At 34.0% G+C, this 15,942-nt stretch overlaps 1 long non-coding RNA gene across 1 annotated transcript; it reads right to left on the reverse strand.

Moving 5' to 3' along the window:
• Positions 1-5,738: 5,738 nt before the first annotated feature.
• LOC145248241 (uncharacterized) lies at positions 5,739-14,997 on the reverse strand. The gene is made up of 2 exons (XR_013863342.1): positions 10,627-14,997; positions 5,739-6,486 (listed from the first exon to the last, which is right to left on the reverse strand). It is a non-coding gene; the product is annotated as an uncharacterized LOC145248241 (long non-coding RNA).
• Positions 14,998-15,942: the final 945 nt, after the last annotated feature.

Consider the following 15,942-nt stretch of genomic DNA (forward strand, 5'->3'; position numbering starts at 1 on the left):
ATTATATTTGGTACTTTACGGCTCCAATGAAATTAAAATATATAGTAATCACTAATACACTATTTTTTTTGGAGGGGGTACAATTAGAATCGTTTATATCGATATGTCAGATTAATGAACCTATAGTAGGAATATTTCATATAGATATACTAGAATAAACGGGTGTAACACACATTTAAACATAACATAACATAACATATATATATATATATATATATATATATATATATATATATATATATATATAAGTATATATAGTGCAAAATTTTGTTGAAAACTCAAAGACTCGAGTTTTCTTTTTTATAACCTTCAAAATTCAAAGACTTACGTTTTCTTTTTAATAACCTTCGTTTATCTTATATATATGCACACACATACATACATTATTCCCAAGAATAGAATGTCGAGCATTTAGCTCGGCAGTCCGCGCGTATATGTGGTAATATACTGGTCCGTTTTTTACAAATTCCATACATTAAATTAATTTTTATTTAATCAATTACGCGACCAATAATGTGTTCCAGGTAGTCTATCGTGTCTTGCTGATCAGCGTAGACAAACAATTTTAGATATTCCCAAAGGAGTATAATCTAATAGGATTAATTTGCACGAACGATGTTGCCGATTTATAAATCTAATTCATAAAATTATTTCGTTACCAAATGTCTCTCTAAATAAATTGACCGTCTCATTCACAAACGCTGCCCAGGGGTCATTTCTTCGTGATTGATGGCAATACACACCTAAACCCCAATTAACAGATAGTGGCAAACTCAACAATTTAAGGAAATAGAGGTGTCTATTTAAAAGTAGTCGACTTTAAAATAGAAACCTTCCGGAGGTGGACAAGATACACGTGAAGGGGACTGGAAATTACATCGACCGAAACGAATTTGTGTAATATATATATATATATATATATATATATATATATATATATATATATATATATATATATATATATATATATATATATATACCAGCCTTTCAGCCCGGCGTTTCTCGGGTGTTTAGATGTGTCTGTTCAGCAAAAAAAAAAAGAAAAGTGGTAGTATGGACGCAGGCTCGAACCCATACCGCGAAGGAGGAAAAGAACGGGGGAAAATCTGACGTCTATACTGTTATGACCACCGCCAAACTGGAAGTGACATTTTTAAAAGTAAGGCTAAACAATCGAAAGGAGAGGATGACTTTCAAAAATATCAGCGAAAAAAGCGACCTCTCCCCCGTTAGAAATGTTCCCAGTTGAAGGTGAAGATACTAATGATTAAGCCAATTTTTCGGTATTTGTCGTCTGAAAGGTCGGACTTTAAAACGATACTGATCTTGGTAAAATCCGTAGGCTCTGTCAAAAGTGTTAGGCAGACATACAAACATACATATATACATATATTAATTTATATATTGGTAACTAAAAATGTTCGACCCAAACCAATTAAAAAGCTTGCCCTATCTCTGAATACGCTTTATGTCAAATTTCAAATGTTTATACCAGAAATTTTCTGAGTAATTTGGTAGAGACTGCAGAGGCAAATTTTTTTCTAACTTTGATTCCTATTATGACCCCTTTAACATTTATTATTTTGGGCTCAAATCAAGTTATTATGTTAGTCCAAGTATTTAGACCCCAAATTGTCGGAGTAGTTATGTAGAGTTCTCAAAGGTTAAATCGTTGAAATTTGACCCCAACAGACAAATTTCAGGCCGGAAAACGATCCCAAATATTTTCCCAAATCTCAGTACCCTGTGTATCAAATTTCGAGTCTGTAGTATTAACATTGACAGAGTTATTGCGTAGGGAAATGTACACACATACAGACACACAGACACATTCACTTTCATAGAGATACAGATATACTAGCATTTCAGCCCGGCGTTGCCAGGGTGTTTGGATGTGTCTGTTGAGCAAAAAAAAAAGTGGTAGTAGGAAGGCAGGCTCAAACCCGTACCGCGAAGGAGGAAAAGAACGGGGAAAAAACCTGACGTCTATGCTGTTACGACCATCACCAAACCAGAAGAGGCATTTTTTTTTTAAATAAGGCTAGACCATCGAAAAAGGAGGGTGCCTTTAAAAATATCGGCGAAAAAAGCTTCCTCTCCCGTTGGAAAAGTTCCCAGTTGAAGGTGAAGATATTAATGTTTTTAGCCAATTCTTCAATATTTGTCGTCTGAAAGGTCGGATTTAAAAACGATAAGTATCTTGATAAAATGCGTCGGCTCTGTCAAAAGAAAAGCAAATGTCAAAGTGCCCCAGACAAAATGATGTTAAAGGCGAATGATTTTTTTCTTCTACACTGCCTTTTTTTCTCCTCTTCTTCACTGATTTTTCATTACATTTTGTCTCGGCAGTCGTGTCAAACGCATATCCTTCTTTTCTTTTCTTAATACTATTGGAATTTTTCCCCTTTTCCTTGTACACATTTATGAATTATTCCATGGATTTCGGCATTTTGGATTATTTTGGACCACCCTCTAATTATGTGATTTCCTTGAATTTTACTTGTGTGAATGGAAATTCAATTAAGTTTCTTGGATTTATTTTTTGGTATTTTACCGTCATTGGATAATTTACCATTCACCAGACTATCCATTCACGTGAAACCACCTTTTTTTTTCGCCATATTTTCACTGCTTCACGATTTGTTATCAAGTAAGATCTTTGACTTACTTGCAGTTTCATCAAATACATTTGTATGCAAAATCCGATCCCGCATTTTGCTAATTGCTACCCTCTGATGAGAATGAAAGTATTTCTTCGAAACTCCGCGGATTAAGGACTATCCACTTATCAAGTGTTTCATTTTCAGATTACATATGTTTTTAACTGTTTTTTTCAAAGTGTTTCTTAACATATGTTATTAACTATTTGCCCTGGTTTTACTTGGATGCCATGATCTAAAATTGAAACTAAAATATATGACGCACCAACTTTAGTCGGTATCGTTTAAATTACCGCTTGATGGATAAGAAATAGTTTAAAATAAAATGAGTTAACATATAATTGCGCATGCGTGGAATGACATTCTTGTGAACAAAAGCCTGTCAGATGTAATTTTATTTTAAGTTTGAACCCTTAGTGTATTTTTTCTTAAATATAATGTGTTCCGAAATTCAAATATATGTGGTAGAGTGTTCTTCAGACACAAAGACCGACAAAGTAACATATCTATATAAATAAAACAGCAGATGTATGTATGAATGTGTCTGTGTGTTACCGATAAACTCTTGAACAACTTAGCACATAACATTGCAATTAACAGATAATAGTAATCATATATCAAAATTAGTTCAGGACCAGTAAAATCATTGTTTGGATGGATGATTAACGCGCCAGAAATATGTTTGCAAGTTGAGATGCACACTGTTCATTTCAACTCGCCGATATATTTACATTAGTTTTACGCATTCGGAAACTGAATCATGTCTAGACATCGTTTAATTTTAAATCATTCTTATCTGTCTATCGGGTTAGATCAAACAGTAGGGATCGCTGCTGGAACGCTAAATGTTTTCGTTCTGATTCTACCTAAATTCATGATTTAATAACTTTAAATCAGTAATATATATATATATATATATATATATATATATATATATATATATATATTTATATATACATATATATATATGATTAGTTTTTTTGGAAAAAGAATTCCAGCAGAGTGCTCAATTAATAGGAAAATCTAAATTGTAAGAGCGTATTTATATTTTGTGTACAGAAAGTTGTTAGTTGAGAATAGTAATTGGTACCGTCGGTTTCAAGCCAGATAATAAGGCCCGTTTAACGACGAATATTGGCTGAAGAGAGCATGATAAGGATACCTTAAACGGGCCTTATTATCGGGCTGGAAACCGACGGTACTAATGATTTGTCTCAGCTAACAACTTTCTGTACACAAAATATAAATATATATATATATATTAGTATATATATATATATTAGTATATATATATATTAGTTTATATGTATATATATTAGTATATATATTAGTTTATATATATATATCAGTATATATATATATTAGTATATATATATATATTAGTTTATATAGATATCAGTATATATATATATATATATATATATTAGTATATATATATATTAGTTTATATATATATATCAGTATATATATATATATTAGTATATATATATATTAGTATATATATATATATATATATACATACATATATATATATATATATATATATATATATATATATATATATTGCAATTCAGGCTCCTTCAGTCTGGCATTGCAATTCAGGCTCCTTCAGTCTGGGGCAGACTAAGGATACCCACGAAGGGTTCGCTTGCGCATGAAATGTATGTGACAGAAGTTGCGCAATCTCCAACAACACTTTTTCCTGATACGACATTGTTAAATACCAGTGGATAGTGAAGCACAGGACGACTGTAAACAAATGCCGAGATAAACAGAGAGCAGATACGGCGCCTAGAATTCCTAAATGGGCACCCATCTGATGCTAACCAGGCTCAACTTTGCTTAACTACGGTGATCTGAGGAGAACCGGTGTGTCACCGCAATTATCCCGTATATGTATTGCAATAATAAAGACGAAATTCGCATGAATAAAAATATCTTGAAGCGTATTTACAACGCCGAGCGGACTGGTAGCACACACACTCACACACACACACACACATCCACACACACACACACACACACACACACACACACACACACACACCCACACACACACACACATATATATATATATATATATATATATATATATGTATATGTATACCACAATCAGCCGGTCACTGAGGTGTGACCGACAGACGTGTTATAGTAAATGTCTTAAAGCGGTCTCATGAAGACATGAAGATGGGCCAGTCATTAGGGTCTGAGTAACAAGAAGAAAATCATACCTGAGATGTTGGATCTGGGTGTGGCTTCTTTCTTTTCTCAAGATGATCTCTTCACCCTGGTGGCATTCTGGTGGGAATCTTCATCTCTTTGTCCTCAGGGCCGCCTTTCGACTCCAGACATTTATGAAGGCATTCATGGCAGACACAAGAAAAATGACACGCGACACAATTGTAATATACATAAGGTATGACTAACTATTTTATTTTACATTAGAAATACAATATATATTACAAAAAACAATTTACAATTCATTTTTACGATTAAAAATGGATAATAGGCTTTTCGAAGCTAACTAAACTACCCTAACTAGTGTTGAGGGAGGGGGTGCCCCCTCATTTACGGAGAGACAAAATATGCGTCCTCACATCATGGTGGTCGTGCAGGAAAGAGACAGAAAGATAGCAAGGGGATTATGGGAAGGGGTTTCTTTGTATCTCTACGCTCATGGACAATTTACCACCCGTCCATGCTGCAGAGTGTGTTAGAAACAGTGGCACAAGGAAATAGTGCCACATCCCTCCCTATGCTATCCGAAATTTATGAGCATTCATAAATTTCAGAAGTCCATAATTTTCCGTGAATGGTGCGTCAACCGGCCGTCAGCAATCAATGTCTCCATGCTCTACGTTCCATCAGGAACTCAGTGAAGCAAGTTATCTTTTCCACCAGGCTCCTGGTAGACTGGTATACTGCTTCAAATACCAGAGAGGGTAATCATCCTCGCCCTCCATCGAGGCAATGGCATCACGATTTCAGTTACTGGATTTACACTTTCTTAAGCAACCAGTATAATATTTTTTAACAAAGCCGGATTTTACGTGAGTTCATCACGCCGACCTATACGTATTTGACTAAGCCGGATTGTACGTGAGTTTATCACGCCGACCTATACGTATTTCACTAAGCCGGATTCTACGTGAGTTTATCACGCCGACCTATACGTATTTCACTAAGCCGGATTGTACGTGAGTTTATCACGCCGACCTATACGTATTTCACTAAGCCGGATTCTACGTGAGTTTATCACGCCGACCTATACGTATTTGACTAAGCCGGATTCTACGTGAGTCTATCACGCCGACCTATACGTATTTGACTAAGCCGGATTCTACGTGAGTTTATCACGCCGACCTATACGTATTTGACTAAGCCGGATTATACGTGAGTTTATCACGCCGACCTATACGTATTTGACTAAGCCGGATTCTACGTGAGTTTATCACGCCGACCTATACGTATTTGACTAAGCCGGATTCTACGTGAGTTTATCACGCCGACCTATACGTATTTGACTAAGCCGGATTCTACGTGAGTTTATCACGCCGACTTATACGTATTTCACTAAGCCGGATTCTACGTGAGTTTATCACGCCGACCTATACGTATTTCACTAAGCCGGATTCTACGTGAGTTTATCACGCCGACCTATACATATTTCACTAAGCCGGATTCTACGTGAGTTTATCACGCCGACCTATACGTTTTTTAATTTAGTCTGCATAACATTATTTTCGTAACTGGATTTACGCTCCCTTCAGCAACCAGTATAATGTATTTTAACCAAGTCGGAGTTACGTGACCTCATCACGCCGACCTATATGTATTCCAAGTTATTACTTCAGTTACTGGACTTACGCTCTCTTCAGCAACCAGTATAATGTATTTTAGATAAGTCGGGGTTACGTGACCTCATCACGCCGACCTATATGGATTTAGTAAAACCTTGGTCTTCAGAGGTTCTAATCCAATTAATTTTGTTAGAGCAAGGAGTCTGCCGCCGAGCGACCAATAAAAACTATCCACCACGGAATATTTATTAATTATATAAAGAATTAACTAAGAAGGGCACTCAGCCTTCATGAGTTAGAATACTCAATTAGGGGGAAAAAAATTTCCAAAAATAAACAATTCAGAAACCTGGTATACATTAAATCAATGAAATAGGGTGTTAACAATTTTTTTTCTTAAAAAGAAAACATTTTTTAAAAATCATTTCAGAGCACCTCGGTCACAATTAGAATTTGTTTACACAATGCAAACGCATTTCAGTTATTACATTTATAATTAACTTTTTCCCAAATTTCAGGGTACATTTAAAAAGTATATGTATTTTTTCAAAACTTGATTTACAAAAGATCATTAAAATTTAATTCCAAAATTTAAAAATTATTTCAAGTATTTTGGTTCATCGTTAAAATCAATTTATGTTTGTTAACTTCTTTCCAAAGTAATTCATTTATTATTATAAAAACCAATCTTCTCAAAAGGTCATAAACTTCGAATAGACCCATTTTTCGTAATACAATTCAAAAATTATTCCAAACATTTGGTTCATTATTAAAATTAATCTTCCGAAAAGATCATAGAAAATTCATTTTGAATCAATTTACCCTTCACAATGAGATTCATAGACATCCCAAAACTTTTTCATTTCGTAATTATTATTTTTAAAATTCAGTGTACATTTAAAGTTATTTAATTGATTCTTAAAAATCATTTCTTCTTATAGGTCATTATCAAGGTCATTTCGAATTCAGAAACATTTCACGTTAATTAACTTTATTTTCCAAAGTAATTATTTTATCATTTAAAAGCAATTCTTTTCCTAAACTCACTCACAAGGATTATTTCGAATTAATAAACTCCCGCCACACCTGGGAGTCACATTAGTTAACGACCAGTTCTGTATAGTTAACAGCTCGAAAAAATTAAAGTTTCAATTAAAGAGAGATCTTTCTAGACTGAGGAAATCTTTTTTTTTCTTAATAATTAATTCAATTTTACGTATATACTCCTCAGTCAATATTTCAGGGACCCCTATCATACGGTCCAATTTCAAATAAACCTTCAATTAAAGAATTTGCTCGAATAATTCTTCCTTAAAATCATCTAGAGTTCAGGAAAATCTCTTTCGTTAGTCAAACAATATTTCCTTAGAAATTATTAAAAATTCAGAGAATATTCGAAATGTAATAGCGTAATTTTTCTTTAAGAACAACTATGAACATTTCAGAGAACTCTTAAAAAATTAACGTAATCATGTAACAGTTGGCTTTTCCAAACACTCGAAGACTTCAAAAAAGTACTTTAAGTGCTGTTTGAATAATCGTCTCAGTTTTTATTTTTAATAAAAAAACAATTGAAGACATCATTTAATGTAATTTAACGAAGCATAAATAATTTTGTTCTTTAAACTTGGTAGAAAAATTAAAAAAAACTCCAAGTTAATTCGTTATTATATGCCCTCCTGCAATCAGCCATGGGGGTTTAGCTATACAATCATTAAAACACAAGAGTAGAGAAAGAGAATGAGGGGGGAAAGAAGGGGATAGAGACAGAGCGATGCGATTGCACACCCTACCACCCTCATAACACTATTACGTAATCTCACAAAAAAACTCTTCGATTTCAAAAGTCACTCTCTCGTCCCCAAAAAAGCTTGCAGAGGGTGAAAGAATGGTAGACAACACGAGAGGTGGTGAAAGAGAGGAAGAGAAACAGAGGCAGGTCGCATTGTTCCACCACCCATCCCTCAACACCCTCACAAACACCATGACGAGGTCATCTTCGCTTATCTTTCCTATGTGCGGCCATTGTTTTAAAAAATGAGTGACAGGTAGACATTAAACATTTCTACAAGTTTAAAAAAAAAAGAAAATAGAAAAACAATCTTATTTTGAACAATTTTGTAAAATACATTCTAACACAAAACTTTCATATTATCTAACCCCAATTTTTTTTTTTACCAGTAACATTTTTTTCTTTTCTTTTCAAACAGACAAAACATCAATAAAAGAAACATTATCAATTCAAAAAAAATGTCCCCTTATGTTTCAGCGTTTACTGTTACCTAACCTGAAAAATAAACACATCAACTGTTCATGGAATAAAATGTAATGTAAAAGTTCTATTTTTTTCACATCTGAATCTAACACTTGCAAAGTCAAAAGAATTTTTTAAAAAGTCCTATATTTTTATAAACCTGAAATAAAGATCAGATAAAAAATGTTAGGTATTCTTTATTTTCTTTCCTTTTTTTTTTTTATTTTTCGAGCTTCGTGTTTGAAGGATTTTTTTCTTTTTTTTTTCATGTAATAACAAGATGCATAGATATACACACATATCGATATATATCCGGAGACAGACAGAAAGAGAGAAAGTGTGAGAGAGAAAGAGATATTGCATATTCTAGAGACACTTTTTTCTCATCTCTGTTTTGTTTTTTTTGTGTGGGACACATTTCTTACTTTTTTTTCGAAGGGTTACTTTCAATACTCTTTTTTTGTTAAATCGATCTTTTGTAAACTGTTTTTTTTTTTTTTGTAGGTGCAAGACAATTTTTTGTTCAGGTTCTGAATTTTCTTTTTTGAGTGCGTTTTTTTTTTTTTTTTTTTTTGTGCGCGTGTGTACTGGTCTGCCATTTTTTTTTAAATTTTGCCAGAAATAATAGTTTTTTTTCCGTTTTTAAAGACCGTGGACCATTTTTTTTTATTCGATTCGTCTAGTGGTCGTTATTTTTGGTTGTGCCGTGGGTTTAAGGGTCGAAATTATTTCCATGCTGGGAAACAATATGTTCTGGTCATAGTGCATCATTTATACTGCGACACAGATGCGACGAGATCCGTCTGGTAATTAACCAGGGTCAATCCTGCGTCTTAAGGCAACATTTATACCACAATCAGCCGGTCACTGAGGTGTGACCGACAGACGTGTTATAGTAAATGTCTTAAAGCGGTCTCATAAAGACATGAAGATGGGCCAGTCATTAGGGTCTGAGTAACAAGAAGAAAATCATACCTGAGATGTTGGATCTGGGTGTGGCTTCTTTCTTTTCTCAAGATGATCTCTTCACCCTGGTGGCATTCTGGTGGGAATCTTCATCTCTTTGTCCTCAGGGCCGCCTTTCGACTTCAGACATTTATGAAGGCATTCATGGCAGACACAAGAAAAATGACACGCGACACAATTGTAATATACATAAGGTATGACTAACTATTTTATTTTACATTAGAAATACAATATATATTACAAAAAACAATTTACAATTCATTTTTACGATTAAAAATGGATAATAGGCTTTTCGAAGCTAACTAAACTACCCTAACTAGTGTTGAGGGAGGGGGTGCCCCCCTCATTTACGGATAGACAAAATATGCGTCCTCACATCATGGTGGTCGTGCAGGAAAGAGACAGAAAGATAGCAAGGGGATTATGGGAAGGGGTTTCTTTGTATCTCTACGCTCATGGACAATTTACCACCCGTCCATGCTGCAGAGTGTGTTAGAAACAGTGGCACAAGGAAATAGTGCCACATCCCTCCCTATGCTATCCGAAATTTATGAGCATTCATAAATTTCAGAAGTCCATAATTTTCCGTGAATGGTGCGTCAACCGGCCGTCAGCAATCAATGTCTCCATGCTCTACGTTCCATCAGGAACTCAGTGAAGCAAGTTATCTTTTCCACCAGGCTCCTGGTAGACTGGTATACTGCTTCAAATACCAGAGAGGGTAATCATCCTCGCCCTCCATCGAGGCAATGGCATCACGATTTCAGTTACTGGATTTACACTTTCTTAAGCAACCAGTATAATATTTTTTAACAAAGCCGGATTTTACGTGAGTTCATCACGCCGACCTATACGTATTTGACTAAGCCGGATTGTACGTGAGTTTATCACGCCGACCTATACGTATTTCACTAAGCCGGATTCTACGTGAGTTTATCACGCCGACCTATACGTATTTCACTAAGCCGGATTGTACGTGAGTTTATCACGCCGACCTATACGTATTTCACTAAGCCGGATTCTACGTGAGTTTATCACGCCGACCTATACGTATTTGACTAAGCCGGATTCTACGTGAGTCTATCACGCCGACCTATACGTATTTGACTAAGCCGGATTCTACGTGAGTTTATCACGCCGACCTATACGTATTTGACTAAGCCGGATTATACGTGAGTTTATCACGCCGACCTATACGTATTTGACTAAGCCGGATTCTACGTGAGTTTATCACGCCGACCTATACGTATTTGACTAAGCCGGATTCTACGTGAGTTTATCACGCCGACCTATACGTATTTGACTAAGCCGGATTCTACGTGAGTTTATCACGCCGACTTATACGTATTTCACTAAGCCGGATTCTACGTGAGTTTATCACGCCGACCTATACGTATTTCACTAAGCCGGATTCTACGTGAGTTTATCACGCCGACCTATACATATTTCACTAAGCCGGATTCTACGTGAGTTTATCACGCCGACCTATACGTTTTTTAATTTAGTCTGCATAACATTATTTTCGTAACTGGATTTACGCTCCCTTCAGCAACCAGTATAATGTATTTTAACCAAGTCGGAGTTACGTGACCTCATCACGCCGACCTATATGTATTCCAAGTTATTACTTCAGTTACTGGACTTACGCTCTCTTCAGCAACCAGTATAATGTATTTTAGATAAGTCGGGGTTACGTGACCTCATCACGCCGACCTATATGGATTTAGTAAAACCTTGGTCTTCAGAGGTTCTAATCCAATTAATTTTGTTAGAGCAAGGAGTCTGCCGCCGAGCGACCAATAAAAACTATCCACCACGGAATATTTATTAATTATATAAAGAATTAACTAAGAAGGGCACTCAGCCTTCATGAGTTAGAATACTCAATTAGGGGGAAAAAAATTTCCAAAAATAAACAATTCAGAAACCTGGTATACATTAAATCAATGAAATAGGGTGTTAACAATTTTTTTTCTTAAAAAGAAAACATTTTTTAAAAATCATTTCAGAGCACCTCGGTCACAATTAGAATTTGTTTACACAATGCAAACGCATTTCAGTTATTACATTTATAATTAACTTTTTCCCAAATTTCAGGGTACATTTAAAAAGTATATGTATTTTTTCAAAACTTGATTTACAAAAGATCATTAAAATTTAATTCCAAAATTTAAAAATTATTTCAAGTATTTTGGTTCATCGTTAAAATCAATTTATGTTTGTTAACTTCTTTCCAAAGTAATTCATTTATTATTATAAAAACCAATCTTCTCAAAAGGTCATAAACTTCGAATAGACCCATTTTTCGTAATACAATTCAAAAATTATTCCAAACATTTGGTTCATTATTAAAATTAATCTTCCGAAAAGATCATAGAAAATTCATTTTGAATCAATTTACCCTTCACAATGAGATTCATAGACATCCCAAAACTTTTTCATTTCGTAATTATTATTTTTAAAATTCAGTGTACATTTAAAGTTATTTAATTGATTCTTAAAAATCATTTCTTCTTATAGGTCATTATCAAGGTCATTTCGAATTCAGAAACATTTCACGTTAATTAACTTTATTTTCCAAAGTAATTATTTTATCATTTAAAAGCAATTCTTTTCCTAAACTCACTCACAAGGATTATTTCGAATTAATAAACTCCCGCCACACCTGGGAGTCACATTAGTTAACGACCAGTTCTGTATAGTTAACAGCTCGAAAAAATTAAAGTTTCAATTAAAGAGAGATCTTTCTAGACTGAGGAAATCTTTTTTTTTCTTAATAATTAATTCAATTTTACGTATATACTCCTCAGTCAATATTTCAGGGACCCCTATCATACGGTCCAATTTCAAATAAACCTTCAATTAAAGAATTTGCTCGAATAATTCTTCCTTAAAATCATCTAGAGTTCAGGAAAATCTCTTTCGTTAGTCAAACAATATTTCCTTAGAAATTATTAAAAATTCAGAGAATATTCGAAATGTAATAGCGTAATTTTTCTTTAAGAACAACTATGAACATTTCAGAGAACTCTTAAAAAATTAACGTAATCATGTAACAGTTGGCTTTTCCAAACACTCGAAGACTTCAAAAAAGTACTTTAAGTGCTGTTTGAATAATCGTCTCAGTTTTTATTTTTAATAAAAAAACAATTGAAGACATCATTTAATGTAATTTAACGAAGCATAAATAATTTTGTTCTTTAAACTTGGTAGAAAAATTAAAAAAAACTCCAAGTTAATTCGTTATTATATGCCCTCCTGCAATCAGCCATGGGGGTTTAGCTATACAATCATTAAAACACAAGAGTAGAGAAAGAGAATGAGGGGGGAAAGAAGGGGATAGAGACAGAGCGATGCGATTGCACACCCTACCACCCTCATAACACTATTACGTAATCTCACAAAAAAACTCTTCGATTTCAAAAGTCACTCTCTCGTCCCCAAAAAAGCTTGCAGAGGGTGAAAGAATGGTAGACAACACGAGAGGTGGTGAAAGAGAGGAAGAGAAACAGAGGCAGGTCGCATTGTTCCACCACCCATCCCTCAACACCCTCACAAACACCATGACGAGGTCATCTTCGCTTATCTTTCCTATGTGCGGCCATTGTTTTAAAAAATGAGTGACAGGTAGACATTAAACATTTCTACAAGTTTAAAAAAAAAAGAAAATAGAAAAACAATCTTATTTTGAACAATTTTGTAAAATACATTCTAACACAAAACTTTCATATTATCTAACCCCAATTTTTTTTTTTACCAGTAACATTTTTTTCTTTTCTTTTCAAACAGACAAAACATCAATAAAAGAAACATTATCAATTCAAAAAAAATGTCCCCTTATGTTTCAGCGTTTACTGTTACCTAACCTGAAAAATAAACACATCAACTGTTCATGGAATAAAATGTAATGTAAAAGTTCTATTTTTTTCACATCTGAATCTAACACTTGCAAAGTCAAAAGAATTTTTTAAAAAGTCCTATATTTTTATAAACCTGAAATAAAGATCAGATAAAAAATGTTAGGTATTCTTTATTTTCTTTCCTTTTTTTTTTTTATTTTTCGAGCTTCGTGTTTGAAGGATTTTTTTCTTTTTTTTTTCATGTAATAACAAGATGCATAGATATACACACATATCGATATATATCCGGAGACAGACAGAAAGAGAGAAAGTGTGAGAGAGAAAGAGATATTGCATATTCTAGAGACACTTTTTTCTCATCTCTGTTTTGTTTTTTTTGTGTGGGACACATTTCTTACTTTTTTTTCGAAGGGTTACTTTCAATACTCTTTTTTTGTTAAATCGATCTTTTGTAAACTGTTTTTTTTTTTTTTGTAGGTGCAAGACAATTTTTTGTTCAGGTTCTGAATTTTCTTTTTTGAGTGCGTTTTTTTTTTTTTTTTTTTTTGTGCGCGTGTGTACTGGTCTGCCATTTTTTTTTAAATTTTGCCAGAAATAATAGTTTTTTTTCCGTTTTTAAAGACCGTGGACCATTTTTTTTTATTCGATTCGTCTAGTGGTCGTTATTTTTGGTTGTGCCGTGGGTTTAAGGGTCGAAATTATTTCCATGCTGGGAAACAATATGTTCTGGTCATAGTGCATCATTTATACTGCGACACAGATGCGACGAGATCCGTCTGGTAATTAACCAGGGTCAATCCTGCGTCTTAAGGCAACATTTATACCACAATCAGCCGGTCACTGAGGTGTGACCGACAGACGTGTTATAGTAAATGTCTTAAAGCGGTCTCATAAAGACATGAAGATGGGCCAGTCATTAGGGTCTGAGTAACAAGAAGAAAATCATACCTGAGATGTTGGATCTGGGTGTGGCTTCTTTCTTTTCTCAAGATGATCTCTTCACCCTGGTGGCATTCTGGTGGGAATCTTCATCTCTTTGTCCTCAGGGCCGCCTTTCGACTTCAGACATTTATGAAGGCATTCATGGCAGACACAAGAAAAATGACACGCGACACAATTGTAATATACATAAGGTATGACTAACTATTTTATTTTACATTAGAAATACAATATATATTACAAAAAACAATTTACAATTCATTTTTACGATTAAAAATGGATAATAGGCTTTTCGAAGCTAACTAAACTACCCTAACTAGTGTTGAGGGAGGGGGTGCCCCCCTCATTTACGGATAGACAAAATATGCGTCCTCACATCATGGTGGTCGTGCAGGAAAGAGACAGAAAGATAGCAAGGGGATTATGGGAAGGGGTTTCTTTGTATCTCTACGCTCATGGACAATTTACCACCCGTCCATGCTGCAGAGTGTGTTAGAAACAGTGGCACAAGGAAATAGTTCCACATATGTATGTATATGTGTTGGCGTATATATGTATTATTGCATGTTTTTTAACTATTAAAACTATATACTACATAAAACATTCCTTGAAATATCCTTTTGTCAGTAAGTCACAATCAATAAACATATATATTGTTTTCAGATATTACTGCAAGTCCTCATATTATTTCTGTGGTCATAATGAAATCCTTTTTCATGGATTCTAGAACAAAGCAATGTAAAAAATCCCTCGTTTCTTAGGAGTTTTGGTAAAAAAAAACACACACAAGAACACAAACGTTCCGAATATATATATATATATATATATATATATATATATATATATATAAAACACGGTGTGAGAAAACTTTCTATATTCAATTATTTTAATTACACTTTGTTCTCGAAGCCGTGTTAAAAGCATATCTTATTTTTCTTTTAATATTATTGGAATTTTCCCCCCTTTTCCTTGTACATATTTGTGAATTATTCCACGGATTTCGGCCTTTTGGATTATTTTGGACAATCTCCCAATTACGCGATTTTCTTGGATTTTACTTGTCCGAATTGAAAATTAAATTAACTTGCTTGGACTTACATTTTTGGATTTTACCGTCATTAGATACCTTACCTTTTACCCGACTATCCATTTATGCGAAATCATCTTTTTCTTCACCATATTCACTCTGATTCACTTTTTGTTATCAAGTAAGATTTTGACTTACTTACAGTTTCATCAAATACTTTTGTATGCAAAATCCGATCCCGCATTTTGCTAATTGTTACCCTCTGATGAGAAGGAAAGTATTTCTTCGAAACTCCGCGGATTAAGAACTATCCACTTATTAAGTGTTTCCTTTTCAGATTAAATATGTTTTTAACTCTTTTTCAAAGTGTTTTTATCACGCTTTATTAACTATTTGCTTTTATATATATATATATATATATATATATATATATATA

Source organism: Euprymna scolopes, chromosome 26, assembly GCF_053919585.1.
Source record: "Euprymna scolopes isolate OS-2025 chromosome 26, ASM5391958v1, whole genome shotgun sequence".
NCBI classification, from domain to species: Eukaryota; Metazoa; Mollusca; class Cephalopoda; order Sepiida; family Sepiolidae; genus Euprymna; species Euprymna scolopes.